The sequence below is a fragment of the Diceros bicornis genome, chromosome 16 (genome assembly GCF_020826845.1).
Source record: "Diceros bicornis minor isolate mBicDic1 chromosome 16, mDicBic1.mat.cur, whole genome shotgun sequence".
NCBI lineage: Eukaryota > Metazoa > Chordata > Mammalia > Perissodactyla > Rhinocerotidae > Diceros > Diceros bicornis.
This window is the reverse complement of record NC_080755.1, coordinates 7,019,337-7,040,578: the sequence shown is the minus strand read 5'-3', so window position 1 is coordinate 7,040,578 and position 21,242 is coordinate 7,019,337.

The window sequence follows — 21,242 nt, the reverse complement described above, 5'->3', positions numbered from 1 at the left end:
TTTGCATTATACCCTCAATGTCCATCCACGTTTTCACAAATGGCTGGATTTCATCGTTTCTTATGGCTGAGTAGTATTCCATTATGTATATATACCACATCTTCTTTATCCCTTCGTCCCTTGATGGGCACTTAGGTTGCTTCCAAGTCTTGGCTATTGTGAATAACACAGCAATGAACACAGGGGTGCATGTATCTTTACGCATTGGTGTTTTCAAGTTCTTTGGATAAATACCCAGCAGTGGAATAGCTGGATCTTATGGTAGTTCTATCCTTGATTTTCTGAGGAATCTCCATACTGTTTTCCATAGTGGCTGCACCAGTTTGCACTCCCACCAGCAGTGTAGGAGAGTTCCCTTCTCTCCACATCCTCTCCAACACATGTTGTTTCTTGTCTTGTTAATTATAGCCATTCTGATGGGCGTGAGGTGATATCTCATTGTAGTTTTGATTTGCATTTCCCTGATAGTTAATGATGTTGAACATCTTTTCATGTCTCTGTTGGCCATCTGTGTATCTTCTTTGGAGAAATATCTGTTCAGGTCTTTTGCCCATTTTTTAATTGGGTTGTTAGTTTTTTTGTTGTTGAGAGGCATGAGTTCTTTATGTGTTTTGGAGATTAAGCCCTTATCAGATGTATGGTTTGCAAATATCTTCTCCCAATTGTTAGGTTGTCTTTTCGTTTTGTTGATGGTTTCCTTTGCTGTGCAGAAGCTTTTTAGTTTGTTGTAGTCCCATTTGTTTATTTTTTCTATTGTTTCTCTTGCCTGGTCAGACATGGTGCTTGAAAATATGTTGCTAAGATCGATGTCGAAAAGCGTACTGCCTATGTTTTCTTCTAGAAGTTTCATAGTTCCCGGTCTTACATTCAAGTCTTTAATCCATTTGGAGTTAATTTTTGTGTATGATGTAAGGTAAGGGTCTACTTTCATTTTTTGCATGTGGCTATCCAGTTTTCCCAACACTATTTGTTGAAGAGACTTTCTTTTCTCCATTGTATGTTCTTGGCTCCTTTGTCAAAGATTAGCTGTCCATAGATGTATGGGTTTATTTCTGGGCTTTCAATTCTATTCCATTGATCTGTGTGTCTGTTTTTGTGCCAGTACCATGCTGTTTTGGTTCCTATAGCTTTGAAGTATATTTTGAAATCAGGGAGTGTGATACCTCCAGCTTTGTTCTTTTTTCTCAGGATTCCTTTAGCTATTCGGGGTCTTTTGTTGTTCCATATAAATTTTAGGATTCTTTGTTCTATTTCTGTGAAAAGTGTTATTGGAACTTTGATAGGGATTGCATTGAATCTATAGATTGCTTTAGGAAGTATGGACATCTTAACTATGTTACTTCTTCCAATCCAAGAGCATGGAATATCTTTCCATTTCTTTGTGTCTTCTTCAATTTCTTTCAGCAATGTTTTATAGTTTTCAGTGTACAGATCTTTCACCTCTTTGGTTAAGTTTATTCCTAGGTATTTTATTCTTTTTGTTGCAATTGTAAATGGGATTGTATTCTTAATTTCTCTTTCTGCTACTTCGTTGTTAGTGTATAGAAATGCAACTGAGTTTTGTATGTTGATTTTGTATCCTGCAACTTTACCATATTCATTTATTACTTCTAAAACTTTTCTGGTGGATTCTTTAGGATTTTCTATATATAAAATCATGTCATCTGCAAATAGTGAAAGTTTCACTTCTTCCTTTTCAATTTGGATCCCTTTTATTTCTTTTTCTTGCCTGATTGCTCTGGCTAGGACTTCCAGTACTATGTTAAATAGGAGTGGTGAGAGTGGGCATCCTTGTCTGATTCCTGTTCTTAGAGGGATAGGTTTCAGTTTTTCACCATTGAGGATGATATTAGCTGTGGGTTTGTCATATATGGCCTTTATTATGTTGAGGTACTTTCCTTCTATACCCATTTTATTCAGATTTTTTATCATAAATGGATGCTGTATCTTGTCAAATGCTTTCTCTGCATCTATTGAGATGATCATGTGATTTTTATTCTTCATTTTATTAACGTGGTGTATTACATTGATTGATTTGCGAATGTTGAACCATCCCTGCGTACCTGGAATAAATCCCACTTGATCATGGTGTATAATCTTTTTAACGTATTGTTGTATGCGATTTGCTAGTGTTTTGTTGAGGATTTTTGCGTTGATGTCATCAGTGATATTGGCCTGTAATTTTCTTTTTTTGTGTGTGTTGTCCTTGTCTGCTTTTGGTATCAGGGTAATGTCTGCTTTGTAGAATGAGTTAGGGAGCTTCCCCCCCTCCTCAATTTTTTGAAAGAGTTTGAGAAGGATAGGTATTAAGTCTTTGAATGTTTGGTAGAATTCACCAGGGAAGCCGTCTGGTCCTGGACTATCATTTTTGGGGAGGTTTTTCATTACTGTTTTGATCTCCTTACTGGAGATTGGTCTATTCAAATTCTCTACTTCTTCTTGATCCAGTTTTGGAAGGTTGTATGATTCTAAGAACTTATCCATATCTTCCAGATTGTCGAATTGGTTGGCATATAGCTTTTCATAGTATTCTCTTATAATCTTTTGTATCTCTGAGGTGTCTGTTGTAATTTCTCCTCTTTCATTTCTGGTTTTACTTATTTGTGCCTTCTCTCTTTTTTTCTTGGTGAGTCTAGCTAAAGGTTTGTCAATTTTGTTGATCTTTTCAAAGAACCAGCTCTTGGTTTTATTAATTTTTTCTATTGTTTTTTTAGTCTCTATTTCATTTATTTCTGCTCTGATTTTTATTATTTCCCTTCTTCTACTAATTTTGGACTTTGTTTGCTCTTCTTTTTCCAGTTCCTTTAGGTGCATTGTCAGATTGTTTATATGAGATTTTTCTTGTTTGTTGAGATAGGCCTGTATTGCTATGAACTTTCCTCTTACAACCGCTTTTGCTGTATCTCATAAATTTTAGCATGTCGTATTTTCATTTTCATTTGTCTCCAGGTATTTTTTGATTTCTTCTTTGATTTCTTCATTGACCCAGTCGTTGTTCAGTAGCATTTTGTTTAATCTCCACGTATTTGTGGCTTTTCTGATTTTCTTCCTATAGTTGATTTCTAGTTTCATACCGTTGTGGTCAGAAAAGATGCTGGGTATTATTTCAATCTTCTTAAATTTATGGAGACGTGTTTTGTGGCCTAATATGTGATCAATCCTGGAGAATGTTCCATGTGCATTTGAAAAGAATGTGTATTCTTCGGTTTTTGGATGGAATGCTCTGTATATATCTACTAGGTCCATCTGTTCTAGTGTGTCATTTAAGGCCAATGTTTCCTTATTGATCTTCTGTTTGGATGATCTATCCATTGGTGTAAGTGGAGTGTTAAAGTCCCCTACTATTATTGTGTTACTGTCTATTTCTCTTTTTATGTCTGTTAATTGCTTTATATATTTAGGTGCACCTACATTGGGTGTGTAGATATTTACAAGTGTTATATCCTCTTGTTGGATTGTTCCCTTGATCATTATGTAAAGCTCTTCTTTGTCTCTTTTTACAGTTTTTGTTTTAAATTCTATTTTGTCTGATATGAGTACTGCTACCCAAGCTTTCTTTTCATTGCCATTAGCGTGGAGTATCTTTTTCCATCCCTTCACTTTCAGTTTGTGAGTGTCTTTAGGTCTGAAGTGTGTCTCTTGTATGCATCATATATATGGGTCTTGTTGTTTATCCAATCAGCCACCCTATGCCTTTTAATTGGAGCATTTAGTCCATTGATGTTTAAAGTAGCTATTGATAAGAATGTACTTACTGCCATTTTTTAAGTTTTTTTTTCTCAGTGTTTTAGTAGTCCTTCTCTGTTCCTTTCTCCTTCTATACAGAATTGATGGTCTCTTTAGTTTGACGTCTGTCTGAAAGCTCTACTCTTTAACTCCCCTCCTCCCTCATTTTATGTTTTTGATATCGTATCTAACCTCTTTTTTGTGCATTTGTATCCAATACCCTCTTATCATGGAAATAGATAATTTTTCCTATTTGTGGTCTTCTCTTTTCCCCTTAAATCAGTCCCTTTAACATTTCTTGTAGCACTGGTTTCTTGGTGACAAACTCCTTTAATTTTTGCTTGTCTGGTAAATTTTTGATCTCTCCTTCCAATTTGAATGATAACCTTGCTGGGTGGAGCATTCTTGGCTGTAAGTTTTTTCCTTTTAGCACTTTAAATATATCATGCCACTCTCTTCTAGCCTCTAAGGTTTCTGCTTAGAAGTCAGCTGATAGCCTTATGGGGTTTCCTTTGTATGTAACTTGTCTTTCTCTTGAGGCTTTTAGGATTCTCTATTTATCTTTAATTCTAGACATTTTGATTATGATGTGCCTTGGTGTGGGCCTCTTTGGGTTTATCTTGTTTGGGGCTCTCTGTGCTTCCTGTACGTGGATGTCTGTTTCCTTCCTTAGGTTATGGAAGTTTTCATCTATTATTTCTTGAAATAGATTCTCTGCCCCTTTGTCTCACTCTTCTCCTTCCGGGACACCTATAACACGGATGTTAGTGCACTTGATGTTGTCCCAGAGGTCCCTTAGACTGTCCTCACTCTTTTTAATTCTTTTCTCTTTTACCTGTTCAGCTTGGGTAATTTCTTCTAGTCTTTTGTCCAGCTCGCAGATCCGTTCTTCTGTATACTCTACTCTGCTTTTGAGTCTCTCTAGTGAATTTTTCATTTCCAGTATTGTATTCTTCATTTCTGACTGGTTCTTTTCTATATGTTCCAGTTCTTTGTTGACTTTCTCACTGAGTTCATCTATTCTTCTCCCCAGATCAGTGAGCATATTGAACACTCTTTGTTTGAACTCTCTGTCGGGTAGGTTGCTTGTTTCTGTTTCACTTAGTTCCTTTTCTGGGGTTTTGTCTTGTTCGCTTACTTGGAATGCATTCCTTTGCCTCATCATTTTGCCTCTTTCCCTGTGCTTGTGTCTACGTATTAGGTAGGTCAGCTATGTCTCCTGCTCTTGGATAGGTGACCTTATAAAAGTGATGCCTTAGGAGGCCTGCAGTGTGCTTCCCTCAGTTCTCAATGTTCCAGGGGTGGCCCCTATGTGGGCTACGTGTGTCCTTCTGTTGTGGCCTGTTTGCTCTCCCTGTATGCGCCCAGGTAGGCTGAGTTATGCTCCTGGTCAGCTGTTGTAATGCTCAGCTGCTTGTAGTTGTTGTGGGCCCTTCAGTCTCTTTATCGGGTGTGGGGAACCCCAGCTCAGTTGGCTGCAAGTTCTAATACCACATTTGTGTTGCAGTATTTCTTTTAAGTGAGTAGGCCCCGGGTGTGGCAGGTTGTTAGGCTCAGGGCCTTACAATTGCTATAAGCCTCCAGCCTTTAGGTCTCTTGTCAGCTCTCTGAGGATTGCAGCTGAGTGGGGCTGGCCTCAGGCATGGGCACACCCAATTGTTTCAGGCTTTGGAAGGTGGGGCAAACCCCCTATGTGGGTCTTTGAGAAACACAAGTCTTCTGCATCTGACAAGCCCCACCACCCACAGGTCCACACACAGTCAACACAGTCCTGCCCCATGTGTGCTCCCCGACCTCCTGAAGTGGACCCAGTCTCTCCACGGCAGGAGCCCCACACACTCCACCACTGCCCCACACTCTCCACCCACTCCTTGTGCATGCCCTGCCCCACTGAAGTGGGCACAGTTGCCAGGCTGCAGTGAATCCAGTCACCAATATATGCAGGCCCACAAGTTGCCTGAGGGCTTATTGTTGAATGGGGCCAGTCTCTAGGGTGGGCTACCTGCCCTGGCTGAGCTGGATCAAATCAGTGCTCTAGTGGGTGGGGCAGACCTGGGCTAGCAGGCCCCGGTTAGAACTCCAATGGCGTCTGTGTCAGCACGCCCACACCAGGCCACAACAATGGCCGCCACCAATGTCTCAGTCCCTGGAGAGGTCTCACCTCTCACTGAGATGCACTCAGGGCCTATCAGGAGAGTCTCTTTTCACCAAAACACTGTGCACCTTTCTTTCTGGTGATTTTCGGTTGCTTTCTGAAACGGGTGAGTTTGCGCATGGGCCCTTTAAGAGCCAGTTTTAATTTCTTTGTGAACCAGCTTTTCTGGGGGTATTCCCCAACGTTTTAGTAGCAGGCAAAGTCAGATATTATGTCACTTGTCTCAACTGTGCTGGGTCCACGAAATGCCCACAGCGGGGACGCTCCCCGGCTCAGGGCCCCGCGCCTCCAGGGAGGGCTTCGGACCTTTGGGCTGCTCCCGGGCGGCCGTGAGGCGCTGCGGCTTGTGAAGGCGGCGTTTTTCCTCTCCAGAAGGGCGCTTCTGCCTCTTCTATCTCAATTAGGATTGTCGTTTGTTGCAGGAGTTCCTCTTATCCAGTTTTCAGTTCTGTCTCAGGGGTAGTTTTTCCACGAGTAGTTGTAAATTGGCTGTGTCCACGGGAGAAGGTGAGTTCAGAGTCTGCCTACGCCACCATCTTGACTTCCTCCTCTCATTACTTTTTGAATATAGGTTATTTTATTTTTTCAAATGAGAAAAGTGGACTCATAAGAATTTTAAAAATACATAAAAATATTAAAACTTTAAAATACCCACATGATTCTACCACTATTTCTATCTTAAAGTGTGAAGAGAAAGTGTCCTTTCTCAGTGAAAAAAAAATGGTGTCCAAATGTTCCGACTATTATCTTTAGATGGTGTGATTTCTCTCTCTTTTGCCTGTGTGTGGAAGCAGACAGTTCTAATTCTGTCTCCCCATGCCTTCTTGACCACTGTCAGCACTTTTCTGGAACTGGCCTCCCCTGTCCCTGAGTCTGGTTACATCAGAGCTGCCGTGTCCTTAAGGGACGCCATTTTCCCTGCCACTCCTCTTTGGTCTAAAGATGGAGCACCGACCCAGCCAGGACAGTTAGAGGCCTTCTCTGTGAACTTGGCGGTAAAGTAAAGAGATGTAAGTTTATATTCTTTCTTTCTGAGAGGTGCAGATAACAGCCTTTTCCTCTTCCTGGAACTGGGAAACAGAGATAGAGAATAAGGAGAGACAGTGAAACTGAAACTGAGGCCCAGATGAAGGGTGAGAGAAGATCCTGCTGGCGCTGAGTCTCGGGTTCTGACTGGTCCCCGGGCTCCACCTGCATTTCTCCCTGGTTTCTGTGTGATGTGCCTATAGCCTAAAAATAACTTTGCCTTTTTTGCAAAGCTTGTCACTGTTACATTTCTGTAATCTGAAACCAAGTACATTAATTAACATCTTTACATTTTCTAATTTTCCTTTTTTGAAAAAAAGCATATATACTTAACTAAAATTTTGCAAGGACTTGCGACTATCCTTATTTAGATGTGGGATCTGTGTCTTCTCTTAGGGGACATGGGAAAAAGCACACCGGACATTTCTTTTCCATTCTGCCCCCATGTGAGTGCATTTTGTCTGAGTTTAAAATAAAAGAACAGTATTAAAGAGGGAAGAAAAATCATAAAACGATGGCTGAGGAGTGTGTGTGTGAGTGTGTGTGTGTGAGAGAGAGAGAGAAACTCAGTCCTGCTTTTTCCCTGGTTATGGTTAAGGTTGTCACAACTTCTTGTAGTCTGATAGCCTCCAGGCTTTCTGGAAGAAGCTGCTGGAGCCGTGTCGTGTGTCGTCCCTCTGTCACATTTCACTGTCCGTTCACTCGCTAAGAGGAAGAGGATAGAGAAGCTTGGTCCAGCCCTAACGGGCTATATTGTATTGGCTCTGTCTGATAGTTACACTTTTATCTCTAAGGTTTGCTTAAAATACCTAGAGGAGCCCACTCCTTGGGGTGCCTGCCTCGCCCCAACCCCGCATACGGCACATTGCTCATTGTGAACATCTCACACGGGTCGGGAGGTCCAGGTCTCCACGCTGGAACACGTGACTCTCCCTCCCAAAAGCCACAGCTCCTGTCACATAGGAGGGACGTTTGGCCTACTGGGTTAGTCAGGGTCTCTCTTTTGGAGACTCCAGAGAGTTGGTCTGAGGCACTGGAGCTGAGAGCAATGACCTAGCATCAAGGCTGGATAGGCCATCTTTGTCACACGTGAGCCGCTTCAGAGAAAGCATCTGTAGATGCAGGTAAACGAGGCAGCCGAGCAGAGAAGAGCAGAAAAGAGACTATGGGCTCCACAGAGGTGGGGCTCGTAACCTGGCAACCTCTCTGTATGAGTTTGCTAGGGCTGCCATAACAAGTATCCAGACTGAGGGGCTTAAACAACCAAAGTGTATTTCTCACAGTTCTGCAGGCTAGAAGTCCAAGAGCAAAGGGTTGGCAGGGTTGGTTTCTCCTGAGGCCTCTCTCCTTGGCTTGTAGATGGCCAACTCCTCCCTCTTTCTCCACATAGTGTTCCCTCTGTGTGTGTCTGTGTCCTAATCTCCTCTTCTTATAAGGACACCAGTCATATTGGATCACAGCCCACCCATATGACCTCATTTTACCTTCATTACCTCTGTAAAGACCCTATCTCCAAATACAGTCACATGCTGAGCTAGTGTGAGCTAGGACCTCACCACATGAATTTAGGGAGTAGAGGAGAGGAGACACAGTTCAGCCCAGAACACTCTGTTTCTGGTCCTCCAGTTCCTGAGTGCAGCTCCTCATGGGGCCTGGTTGTACCTCCCCTCCTGGGGGTACAAGATAACAAACTCAAACTTTTGACTTGTGATAATTTGAGTAGATTTCTGCTCCTTCCAATCAAATAATTTCTGACAAAGATAATTAGTTCTCTACATCAAAAACTGCTCTGTGATTTTCCAGAATGTGAGGATCAGAAATGTTAACGCTGCCTCTGTACACGAATTTTAAACAGCAACAATTTCCAGGTAACTCTCTGGGTTTTGATTTTTAACTGAGCTCAAGCTTCTTGAAGCTGCTTCCTGCTCGTCCAGTTGAAAGCTGTCTGCAGATTCCCTGGGAATGTGCCAAATCCAAAGCGCTGCTGTTAGCATTCCTGCCATCACTAAGTCCAGTCTCACAGACATTTGGGAATCACTCTGTGGTTCCCACTTTCTGAATTTTGTGATGTTAGATGCACTGTCCTGGTTACATGCTTGACTTTCTCAAGGAAAAACAGAGGACAGTTTTTGGATGGAGGAGTGTAGGGGGTTTGAAGGATATCAGGAGTGATCAAGGAGAAAGATATGATCACAGGTGGCAGTAGCAGGCACAAGATTTATCCGGTGCCACTCTGACAGGTTTGCATGCGGGAAAGTCCCTCATGGCCTGAGACCATCCAGAGGCTACTGTGCAGGAGACCACTGAGGCGGATAAGGGAACTCCCTGGGGGGATAAGGGAATCGGAGAAGGGACTGACGTGTCTAGGTGACGCTGTTCAACAGCATGGCAGGAAGTTTCTGGGTCAGAGAACTCTGGAGGGCAGCAGCAGCCTGGGGTGTTTATAGCCCCAGGTTTATCTTAGCAATGGCACAATTTCTTGGGGATGCCTTACTATTCTGAGTTGCCTTTTGAGAGATGCATTTTTCTAGGACTCTGTGCAACTGTTGAATATAGTCCCATGGGCTGACCGCTTTGTATATGAGAATAAATCTATTTCTTTCTAAAAAGTCAAAAAACAAAAACAGGCAGGCTCTAAATGGCTAAAAATCTGCTTATTGGAGCTGTGTTTAAAACAACTGGATGCATAAAAATTTGAGTTTGATGCCAGTAGGCTTTTAAGCTAACAGGTCTTAGCCTGGTGTGAAGAAATGAACAACCTAGGGGCCAATATACCAAGGCCATCTTTGGCTCATTTATATAGCAAGGAGGCAGAAGATGTTGAAAAGAAAGAGAAGGTAGGTAATACACATTTAATTCTTTTAAAAAGAAAAACCACTAATTAATGAAAAACAGGAGACTATTACAGAACTTCTGATTAAATAAAGAAATGAATTCTGATTCAGTAAACTCCCTAGGCAGACTTGAGCAGCATTAGTCAACCAACTTTGAATATCATCCATATTTATTTCCTTTGAAGAAAAAGGTTCACATTAAAACATCTTGATCAAAAGATGGTTCCCTTTTAGGGTACCCACTTAGGCTTTTTTCAAGAAAGCAAATGTGTGTGTATACAAATTTTTCCATAATTCGGAATGCAACATTTTGATATAGACTGCATTGCGTAAGTTACTAGAGAATGTCTAGATTTCACATCTTTTTGACAGGAAGTAATGTGACAACCATCCACACCCACATTCTAAGGATCACTTTATTAAACAGCATAACTTGCAATGATATGCTATTAAGTAATAAAATGAAGACAAGTATATTGTTGAGCCATTTCATGCAGGTAAAAATATTCAGTTCAAATGAAATAGAATATCTAAAAATTTCACTGAAAATATTTTCACGTGGAAAAAATTAATATACTAATAAAGCGTAATAAAATGTGCAGATGGCATGTCATTAAGAGGGGTGTAGGTGACCTGCAATAATCCAGTAGAGAGGGAACTTGAAGAACAAAAACTCACCCTCACTCTCTTCCCATCTCTTATCTTCTACTGTTGCCTCAAATGGGTCGGACCCAACGGGAAGCTGGAGGGTGAGAGGGCTGTCACGGAGCCCAGACAGGTCCCATCCTGGGCTCAGGCAGCATGGAAAAGGTTAGAGAGTGGCTCTGGGAATGTCCAGCACGGAGATCGTGTCCATCTTGTCCAGGATTACGCCCCCAGGGCCTAGCACAATAGCAGGCACACAGCAGCTACTCAATTTAAGTGTTTTGAATAAATGAGTTAATTAATCTGCACTGATAGTGTGTCTCCTCTTCCAAAAATTTCCAGCCTCCTCACAGACAGATGGGCACATGGGCCCCCCACATGAAGGAGGGTGGCCAGCACGCTTTATGTTTGATGTTGACACTCTCAGCAGGAACTGTTGGATGCTGCCCCAACATCCATCCTACCCTTCCTCCTTGCTAGCCAATCCCTGATTTCATTCAGGTGTCCAGCACTCCCCCAGTGGTTCATAGAGACTGACCATATCCCCAGGACCAGTGGTAACCCTAACTGATGGGCCGATTTCCCTTGCCAGCAACTGGCTTCAGAGGCCTGTGACCTCATTCTGGCCAAAGAAAGATGAGGACAGTCTTCCCACGTTCTAAAAGTTCTTTCTAGAGGAAACTCAGAATTTCGACATGGAAAGGGCCATGAATTGGAAGAGGCAGCTAGGAGACTTGTCCTCAAGCTGTATTTGCATAGCACTTGACATAAAATTGAGAAAATGTCAAATAACCACCTCACAAAACTGTAGAGAGGGGGTGGGTTACTGCTGGAGAATATGGGTTGGGGAACGGGGGGACACTGGCCCTCACAAGTTACCTTGGAAGCTCCCTCAGCTCTACTGCACCACTGTCGGTCTCCTTCCCTGGACCTCCTGTGTCCATCAGCAGAGGCTTCACGTTGTTGAGGGCACTGCTCTCACCCAGGGGCAGATAGAGGATCAGCCAAACTGGTTCCTGGGGTTCCAAGGTGGTAACTGGCTTTACCCCAGAACTGGGTCCTAAAAGTAGAACATTGACTAGCATCCTTGTGACAACAGGCCATCACCAAGAACCTTGTGGGGGCAGAGAAAAAAGAACTTTGGTTCTGACTAACACAAAGGGCAGACCATGCTTGTACCTAGAGCACCAGGAAGCCAGAGGCACCCAAAAAGATAGACAGGGGCAGAGTTTTAAGAAAGAATTTCATATTTCCTAAAGGAAACAAAAAAGGCATTGAAATAATTATTATGAAAAAAGTCAGAATTCCTTGGACTTTCGTATTAGTTTCCTAGGGCTCCTGTAGCAAAGGACCACAAACTGGGTGGCTGAGAACAACGGGAATTGATTCTCTCCCAGCTCTGGAGGTCAGAAGCGGGAAATGAAGCAGGGCCATGCTGCTGGGCAAGCCGCAGGGAGAACCCTCCCCGGCCGCTGCCAGCCTCTGGTGTTTCGGCCAGCAAGCGCTGGCTTTTCATTGGCCTGCAGCTGCCGCACTTCAGTGTCTGCCTCTGCTGCCACGTGGCGTCTCCTCTCCTGCGTCCGTGTGTCTGTGCCTCTCCTCTTCTTATGAGGACACCAGCTTTCTTGGATTAGGGGCCCACCCTACTCCAGTAAGACCACATCTTAATTTAACTAACTATATCTGCAGTGCCCTTATTTTCAAATAAGGTCACATTCTGAGGTACCAGAGGTTGGGATTTCACGTTATCTCTTTGGAGCCCACAATTCAACCCTTCAGATTTATATTAAACTTCGTTCACTTTTTCTTTTGAATTACATACAGGGAAGGCAGTGGTTACTCTCTCCAGGGCTTAGGGCTTCTAAAGGTCTTGATCTGGCCTTGGACTTCACAGAGATAACAATATAGCGATTGTTGAGGGGCTTTGAGCATCCTTGGTGTGCTTTTCTTCCCTCTTCCTTACAAATGTATTGATCACCACCCACCACCCCTCTTCTCTGAGGAGGGGGGCAGCGCTCCATCTGCTCAGAGCTGAGCCCTCCATCTCCTGGAACTATGCCCTCTCATTTCTTCCTGGATTTTACTCTATCAATTATTCCCTCAATAAGTTTCTAACTCTTTTTCTTGTCAACAAATTTTTATTTAGAATACCCAAATATGAAACAATTTTCTTTTTTTTAGTGTAAATATATTTTATACACTCATATTTGAAACATTTATTCATCTTCATTGAGTAATAAAGAGGAAAAGGTTATTTTAATTTTGGTCAATATAAAATTGTGAAGTTGGTAGAGCCCAGAAATAAACTCATACTTATATAGTCAATTAATCTACAGCAAAGGAAACAATTAATCTACAACAAAGGAAACAAGAATATACAATGAGGAAAAGATAGTCTCTTCAATAAATGGTGTCGACAGCCACATGCAAAAGAATGAAACTGGACCACTTTCTTACACCATATACAAAAATAAACCCAAAATGGATTAAATGTAAGACCCGAAATCATAAAAATCCTAGAAAAAAAATAGGCAATAAACTCTTTGACGTCAATCTTAGTGATGTTTTTTTGGATCTGTCTCCACAGGGAGGGCAACAAAAGCAAAAATAAACAAATGGGACTACATCAAACTAAAAAGCTTTTGCACAGCAAAGGAAACCATTATCAAAATGAAAAGACAACCTACTGAATGGGAGAAGATATTTGCAAATGATATGTCCAATAAGGGGTTAATATCCAAAATGCATAAAGAACACATATAATTCAATACCAAAAAAACAAACAATCTGATTAAAAAACAAGCAGAGGATCTGAAAAGACATTTTTCCAAAGAAGACATACAGATGGCCAACAGACACAAGAAAAGATGCTCAACATCACTAATCATCAAGGAAATGCAAGTCAAAACCACAATGAGATATCACCTCACAGCGGTCAGAATGGCTATCACCAAAAACACAAGAAATAACAAGTGTTGGTGAGGATATGGAGAAAAGGGAACCCTTCTGCACCATTGGTGGAAATGTAAATTTGTGCAGCCACTATGGAAAACAGTATGGCGATTCCTCAAAAAATTAAAAATAGAACTATCATATGATCCAGCAATTCCATTTCTGGGTATTTATCCAAAGAAAACAAAAACACTAATTTGAAAAGATATATGCACTATGTCCATTGTGGCATTATTCACAATAGCCAGGACATGGAAAGAACGTAAGTGCCCATCAATGGATGAATGGATAAAAAAGATGTGGTACACGTATATAATGGAATACTACTCAGCCATAAGAAAGATGAAATCTTGCCATTTGCAACAACAAGGATGGATCTATAGGGTATTATGCTAAGTGAAATAAGCCAGACAGAGAAAGACAAATACTGTATGATTTCACTTATATGTGGAATCTAAAAAACAAAACAAACAAACAAACAAAATAGAAACAAACTCATAGATACAGAGAACAAACTGGTGGTTGCCAGAGGGAAGGGAGTTGGGGGGCAGGTGAAACAGGTACAGGTTTAAGAGGTACAATCTTCTGGTTATAAAACAAATTAGTCACAGGGATGTAATGTACAGCATAGGGAATGTGGTCAATAATATTGTAATAACTTTGTATGGTGACAGATGATTACTAGATTTGTCATGGTGATCATTTCATAATGTATATGAAAGTCAAATTACTAAGTTGTACAACTGAACCTAACATAATATTGTACATCAACTATACTTCAATAAAAAAATAAAATAGTGAAGTTGGGATTTACATGGCTGCATATTTGTGGTAAGTAATGAAGCTTAAGCTTTAGGATCCCTCGTTTGCAGAGGCCCCTCCAAGGCCTGGGAGGGGTCCCAGCACTGTGTTCACATGACATAGTGTTTGTAAAATCTGTAAGAGAACAGCTTTACTGTGACTTGTTAAGGCCGCTGCCTCTTGCAGTGCCTTCTCTCCTCCCACCTCACTTCCCTGTATGTCAGGTGGTGTTTCAATGGCCATACCTATGGGAAAATTGAACTGGGAATATTTTTAGTTTAGGCTTAAGGGGATATGTTATGTGGTTTGCAGTCACTTGTATGTATAGTCAGATTACTGCTGATAATTCTAAGTAGGAATAAGCTTTCTGCCCACTGTGCCAACTAACTCTGGGTTCTGACACAAAGGTTCACGTTCAGAGGTCGTATTGCAATTATAACATGTCCTACAGGCTGGCTCCAAAAATATATGGGCAACAGAGGGGAAATTGCAAGTATAGTCAGAAGCTTGCCTGCAGAACATTCTTCCAATCACCAGAAAAACGAGAAGTGGAGAATTCCGTCCTCATCAACGACTGAGCAAAGTGGAATACTCTCCAGCAAAGGATGCACTTAATGGTGAAGTGTAGACAACTATAAACACAAGATACATTTTGCTTTCTTTTTGGTGTGAAAAAGAAGCATCAGAATTCCTGGGTTTGTGGGACATAAGCCTACAGCAGAACTATAAACAGAGAATATGTCTGCATGCGACGTCACATGTTTTACACATTCCAACTATCAATAACAAAAAATAAAAAATCCCAACCAACCATGCTAAAGGAAAGACTGCATTTCAATCTCTGTAAAGGATGCTGTTATAAAATCATCATCCTATAATCAAATGTATGCAGCCAACAAAAATATAGTAAAAAAAATTACAGAATTGATCCAGGCAACTAATTAACAAAAATACCAAGTTTTAAGATTATGTTCAGAGCATTTCTTGGCTCTTTTAAATTTATGAATTGTTATTATTTATTTTATCCTTTGAAATAAACATTCACTTTCTACCTAATTTTTATCGAGAGACAATTCCCCATGAGTCTCTCATGTTTCTACACACCTTGTGAGCAGGGGGACCGACAGCTTTTGTTCTGGATAATCTTTTCAGGGATGTTTATATAGTAAACAGCCTTGGAAGATGGAGATCCTGTCTTCCTTCAGGGCAGAGGGAGGTTTTGTATGCTGACCAGTGTAATAGAGACAATGACTCTCCCCTGGCAAAGGTTGGGCAGGTTTGCTGGCAGCCCTGTGAATGACTCGGGTTTCCTAAACGTGAGGTTCCTCAGCGGTGATGCAAACCCACTGTGTGTGCAACCTCCACCTGGGCCTAGCCCCACAGCACCTGAGGGACTTGGGGACAAACTGAGGTAACTATGAAGCTCATGTTGCCCACTGTACTGTGAGTAATAAAGTAATAACATGAACTGATAAAATGTGTCCCACTGTGGGTGGGAATGTAAATTGGTGCAGCCACTATCCTCAAAAAATTAAAAATAGAACTGCCATCTGATCCAGCAATCCTACTTCTGGGAATATATCCAAAGGTAATGAAAACACTAACTTGAAAAGATATCAGCAGCCCCATGTTCACTGCAGCATTATTTATGATAGCTGAGACATGGAAACAACCTAAGCGTCCATCAATGGATAGTGGATAAAGAAAATATAGTATATATATACAATGAAATATTATTCAGCCTTAAAAAAGAAGGAAATCCTGCCATTTGCAACAATATAGATGGACCTTAAGGGCATTATCCTGAGTGAAATAAGTCAGAAAGAGAAAGACAAATATTGTATGATCTCACTTATATGTTGAACCTGAAAAAAACACCCGGACTCATAGACACAGAGAATTGATTAATGGTTGTCAGAGATAGTGGAGTGGGAGGAAAGTGGGTGAAGGGGGTCAAAAGGTACAAACTTCTAGTTATAAGATAAGTTCTGGGGATGTAATATACAGCATGGTGACTATAGCTAAAATACCATATTGTATATTTGAAAGTTGCTATGAAATCTTAAAAGTTCTCATCACAAAGAAAAAAATCATAACTGTGTGAGGTGACTGATGTTAACTGACTTACTATGGTGATCATTTCTCAATATATATATAACTATCAAATTATTATGTTGCAAACCTTGGACTAATACAGTGTTATATGTCAATTATATCTCAATAAAACTGGAGGGAAAAAAAGTGTCTTGGCAGGATCAAGATTGAGACCTGAGTGCCTCTCTATGTCTGTGAGCCAGGAGCCTCGTGTGTTCTGCCGGCATCCAGGAAACTGTGGCAGGCTAACTTGTCAGCTTGCAAATTGGGTAACATCTCAGGCTGTTCACAGTTCTTGATGGTTTTGCATTTGTAATTTTGAAATTTCTTTTCTTAAAGATGGACCCCAAAATTGTAAAAGCTTCAAGCCCCACAAAACCTGGATCCGCTCTGAGTTTATAGAGGATGCTTTTTTATATCTAGTAGAATGTTACTCTGATTTCCAATACTGGGAAATACATTGAATTTGGTATACTTCTCTAGTGACTCCTATCTGTTGCCTTCCCTTCATAGCTGGTATGTTGCCCGGTTCTCAACTGCGGCACCATGAAACACTTGTTTGTTGTGATCAGTTGTCAGGCACATCATAAGTAATTGGTTATTGATAATTAAAGTAACAAAGTTTGCTAATTATAGTCTTTAAAGGAGATTAGGGCTGATTTAAGCTTGCCTCTATAATGTCATATTTGTAGGGATGCATTCCTATATTTGTTAGGATTCTTTCAGCTCCAAATACGAAAAAGCCAAACTCCAAATGCTTACACAGGGAATTCATTCTTCTGCATGATAATATGTCCTTAGGTAGGGGAGAGGTCTCCATGCTTGGTTAATTCAGTGACTTTACAACCACATCAAAGTCCCAGGTCTTTTCATCTTTCCACGCTGCCATCTATAACCTGTTGGCCAGCTCTCCTCAAGATTGCAAGATGGCATCAGCAACTGGAAGCATTACACACACCAAGAGTCAGAGTCAGAAAAGGGACTATCTCTTCCTTGAGTCTTTTTTGAAGAGCTAAGAACCTTTTACCAGAAGCCTCTATCCTCTCGAAGATTTCCCTGCATGTCTCATTGACCAGAGTTTGGTCATATGCCATTTCCTAAGCCACTTACTGACAAGGAGAATAGAATCTGAGCAATTGCTTTAGGTAAATCACCATTCTCTCCCTGGTCCTCATGCTTGGGCAAGCTTTACCTGATGCTTGGGCAAGCATGACTTCACAGAGCAGTGTGAGTCTGGAAAAAACTCAGAGTTCTGTTAGTAGAGAAGAATAATGCAATCTGATTCCCACTCTCATTGTAATGAATGCTCTTCAATACAGACAGCCCTCTCTTTGAATGGTTCTGATAAGCAGAAACTTTAGTTACCACAATTTAGTTAAATAACACCAGTTTCCTAACAGCTCAAATTTCCATTATATTAACTATGAGTAATTGCATAAAATACAAACTTCGCAGCTAGCTCTTCAGTCCACAGATTGCTACACTGTACATCATAACCAGTGACCATCATGTCCGTCATGGACACTCCAAAGGACTCCCACCAAAGGTTGGTTTGGAGGTCAAGGCTGATGACTCCAGGCACACCCCAGGATGGTGTGTTTACTTACCTAATTGAAGTTTTCTGGGGAGAATAGGGTGGGTCTCCCAAGTTAGTTCAAAAATGGCTTGAGACCAGAGGGAAGTAGGTTGGCACAGGGGTTTATTGTGCTAGGGGGAGAGCCCCTGCGTGCAGGCAGGGGCTTGCATGGTTTGAATCTTCCACCAGCACCAAACGAGGCAGCAGTCGGGCTTTCTTATCAGCTTACCCAGACGTGGGACACAAGGGGAAGAGGGAAGTGTAAGGCTTAAAAGACGTCAACAGTCAACCACCGAAAAACGGAGTCAGATTCCCTACCACCACGTCACTTCTTTTCAAGTCTGTTGGTGACTGGTCACTGTGTGTGTTATTCAGCTCCCACATAGAAGTGTGTTATTGAGCTGCCTCCTTGTCTCCCAGTGGTAAACTCACATGACATTTTACAAAAATGGATAGTCAAAAGAGGAAATTGGCCAATGAGGATGAAGTACAGCAAGGAGACAAGAAGTAATAATGCTGGAAGTGATATTTGAATCTACATAAACAGAGTTAAAGAAGAAACGGCTGGCTGTGGGGCTGGTGACCCTGCCACCTTTCCAGAGAGTTTAGATGTGTAGGCAGAGTCACTCAGTGAAGGAAAGCTTATTGACACAAAGGAGCAAAGTGGTTGTGAGGAAAAGGACGAAGCCACCCAGAGGAGGCGATGCCAATAAAAAACTTAACATGAAATGAACTTTTGGAGATATCTCATAACACTGAAAGTGCAAAGAATAAAATGTTGGAAGCTGATCCAAACTTAGAAAGGGGTATAACAATTCACCATGGCATAGAAAGGATGTCCACTCCTGGTCGTAAGTTATAAGACAAGAAGAAGATAAGCACTGTTCAAGTTATTCTCTTTTTTTGTGAAGTTAACCTACATTTTTTTTTTCTGGGAAAGATTTGCTCTGAGCTAACATCTGTTGCTAATCTTCCACTCTTTTTCTTCCCCAAAGCCCCAGTACATAGTTGCATATTCTAGTTGTAAGTCCTTCTAGTTCTTCTATGTGAGCCACTGCTAAGCATGGCTACTGACAGATGGGTGGTGTGGTTTTGTGTCCGGGAACCGAACCTGGGCTGCGGAAGAAGAGCGCCCCAAACTTTAACATCTATGCCTTCAGGGCTGGCTCCAAGTTATTCTTGATGAGTTTTTTACAAGAACATAAAACACTTTAATTCTCAATGTTTCTGATGTTTTAAATTAGTGTGCTAAATAAATACTAGTTTTACTATTTTTTTTCATTTCTTTATGCATTTATAACTGACAGAATGTTTTCAATGTTTTGACAAAAATTTGTAAAGGTCATGAAACCACCATAATTTTTCCCCTTGACAATGTTGTGCAAAGTGAGGAGTGCCTGTACTTATTTTACTTGATGGCTCTGTACCATTTGACTCTTTCAGTCATTCCCACCTTTGTAAACCACAGTCTTCCCCCGTTTTTCCATAGCCCCCTGTCTCCAGATTCCTCCCACCTCCCTTCTGGGATTTCTTCCCAGCCTCCCCCCCTTCACCTGTCTTTTGGGTACTGGCGACTCCCAGATTCTGCCCTTGGCTCTGTTGCTCGCTCTACATACTCTTCAGATTCAGAGCTTTCGTGGAAGTTGTAACTTCTTCGTCTTAGGTAGTGACGATGATGTGAAGGTGATAGTGAGGAGGGGGGCCTTACAAAATGGTAGGGACGAATTCAGGGGGGAAAAGTTAGGACAGAGGGGTGTCCCCTTTATTTCACAATCCGGATTTAGGACAGAGCCAAAGAAGCCAACTAACTTTATCAATATGAATATCTATGAAAATGTCATTCATTCTTTCACAAGTATTTGCTTAATTGTACTATATATCTGGTATAGTTCTATATGCCGGGACACTAGGTAATGACAGATAGTTGGTTTAAAGCAGCACACATGGATTTGAACTGTGCCCTCTGGAGGTACTACCCAAACCCCTGCCATTTAACCCATTAATTATTCTAGTGGAGAAAATTACTGAGCTGCTTTATGGGGAAGATATTCTATTCTGGGCAAGAGAGTCTTCAGCCCCACAAGCCATGCCACCTCATCTGCCTGTTAGGACAGGCAGTGCTATAAAAATCAGAATGGACTGAATTAAAATTTTTGAGATTGCCTTTGCAGATGTGTCTTGCTGTGTGAAATTGTAGTATTCCCGAAAAGTCATGAGTAAATCAGTTTCTTTGATTCCTTATATTTATATAATGAGCTATGGTTTACAACAGACTTCACACAGATTGTTAGTTGATTTTTTCCTAACAATGTTAAACCGGCAAGAGGAGTCGCTACTCTCCTTCCTATAGAAGAGAAGAGAAGTCCACATCTCAGAGAGGCTCCCTGACTGTAAGTGACAGAGCTGTGTCTAAAATCATATTTTAAATAGCCTAAGAACTACTGAAAAGACTCCTATCGTGATCGCTTTTGGAAAGCCAAGAATTCTCTTATAAACTTCTTCCAGCTTCCTTTGTGGGCGATGCTAGATTTGTACAAATCAGGTTTGTAGAGTAACATCCATCTGAACTATGCATTACTAAACCTAGTTCTAAATAAAGCTGAAATTTGGTGGGTAACGAGATCATTCTCGGCACACGTGCCAGCTCCTATCATGTTTAGAACCCTGTGTACTGAGGTGCTCAAGTTCACGCTGAGGAATTTGCTAAACAAATCCCTGGCAAGGGATCAGCGCAGTGATTTTCTGTATCCTTAAGTCCTTTCACACAGAAACGCAAAACATACTACTCGAGTCCATAATCCTAAACTTCTGGCTTTTCAATCTTGGAGTTTCTCTTGCCACTGAGTTTCAACTCCATCGCTTGCCCAAAGGAGCATGCCGTTTATTTATTTTAAAAGTTAAATGGAATAAAAACTTCTGAACTTTGAATGAGGCTGCAATCAGGGCTAAAAATAACTGATTTCTTGTGTTTCCTGTGGAAAATGGAAGACATACATGATAGGGAAAGATGAAGACGTCTCCCACCCAACTGGGGGTGCGCGGGGCGCAGTAAGTGGGGTCTGCGCCACCGCGGGTCTGGACAGGAGCCCCGGTTGGCAGAGGGTGACGGTGGAGGCCTGACTCGGGCACTTTCGAGCGTCTCAGCAACACTGTGAGTTGCCGCAGCGATTTGGGAGGCGTATCTTGAGAACGTAACAGATTTGGGAGAGATGGCTAATAAACGGGCACGGTGTTTTCGGACTGTGCTCAGTGAAAGCAGAGAAAGGAGAGCGAAAGGGAAAAGGGGGAGGCCGGAAAAGAAAGGCAAGATAACGGAGCCGACCGAAAGAAAAGAGAGGGAAGACAGGGCTGGGAAGCGGGAGGCAGCGGACTTCGAGCAGAAGGGGTACCAGAAAGCAGGCAGGAGGTGCGGAGCGAACCCGGCGGGCCGACG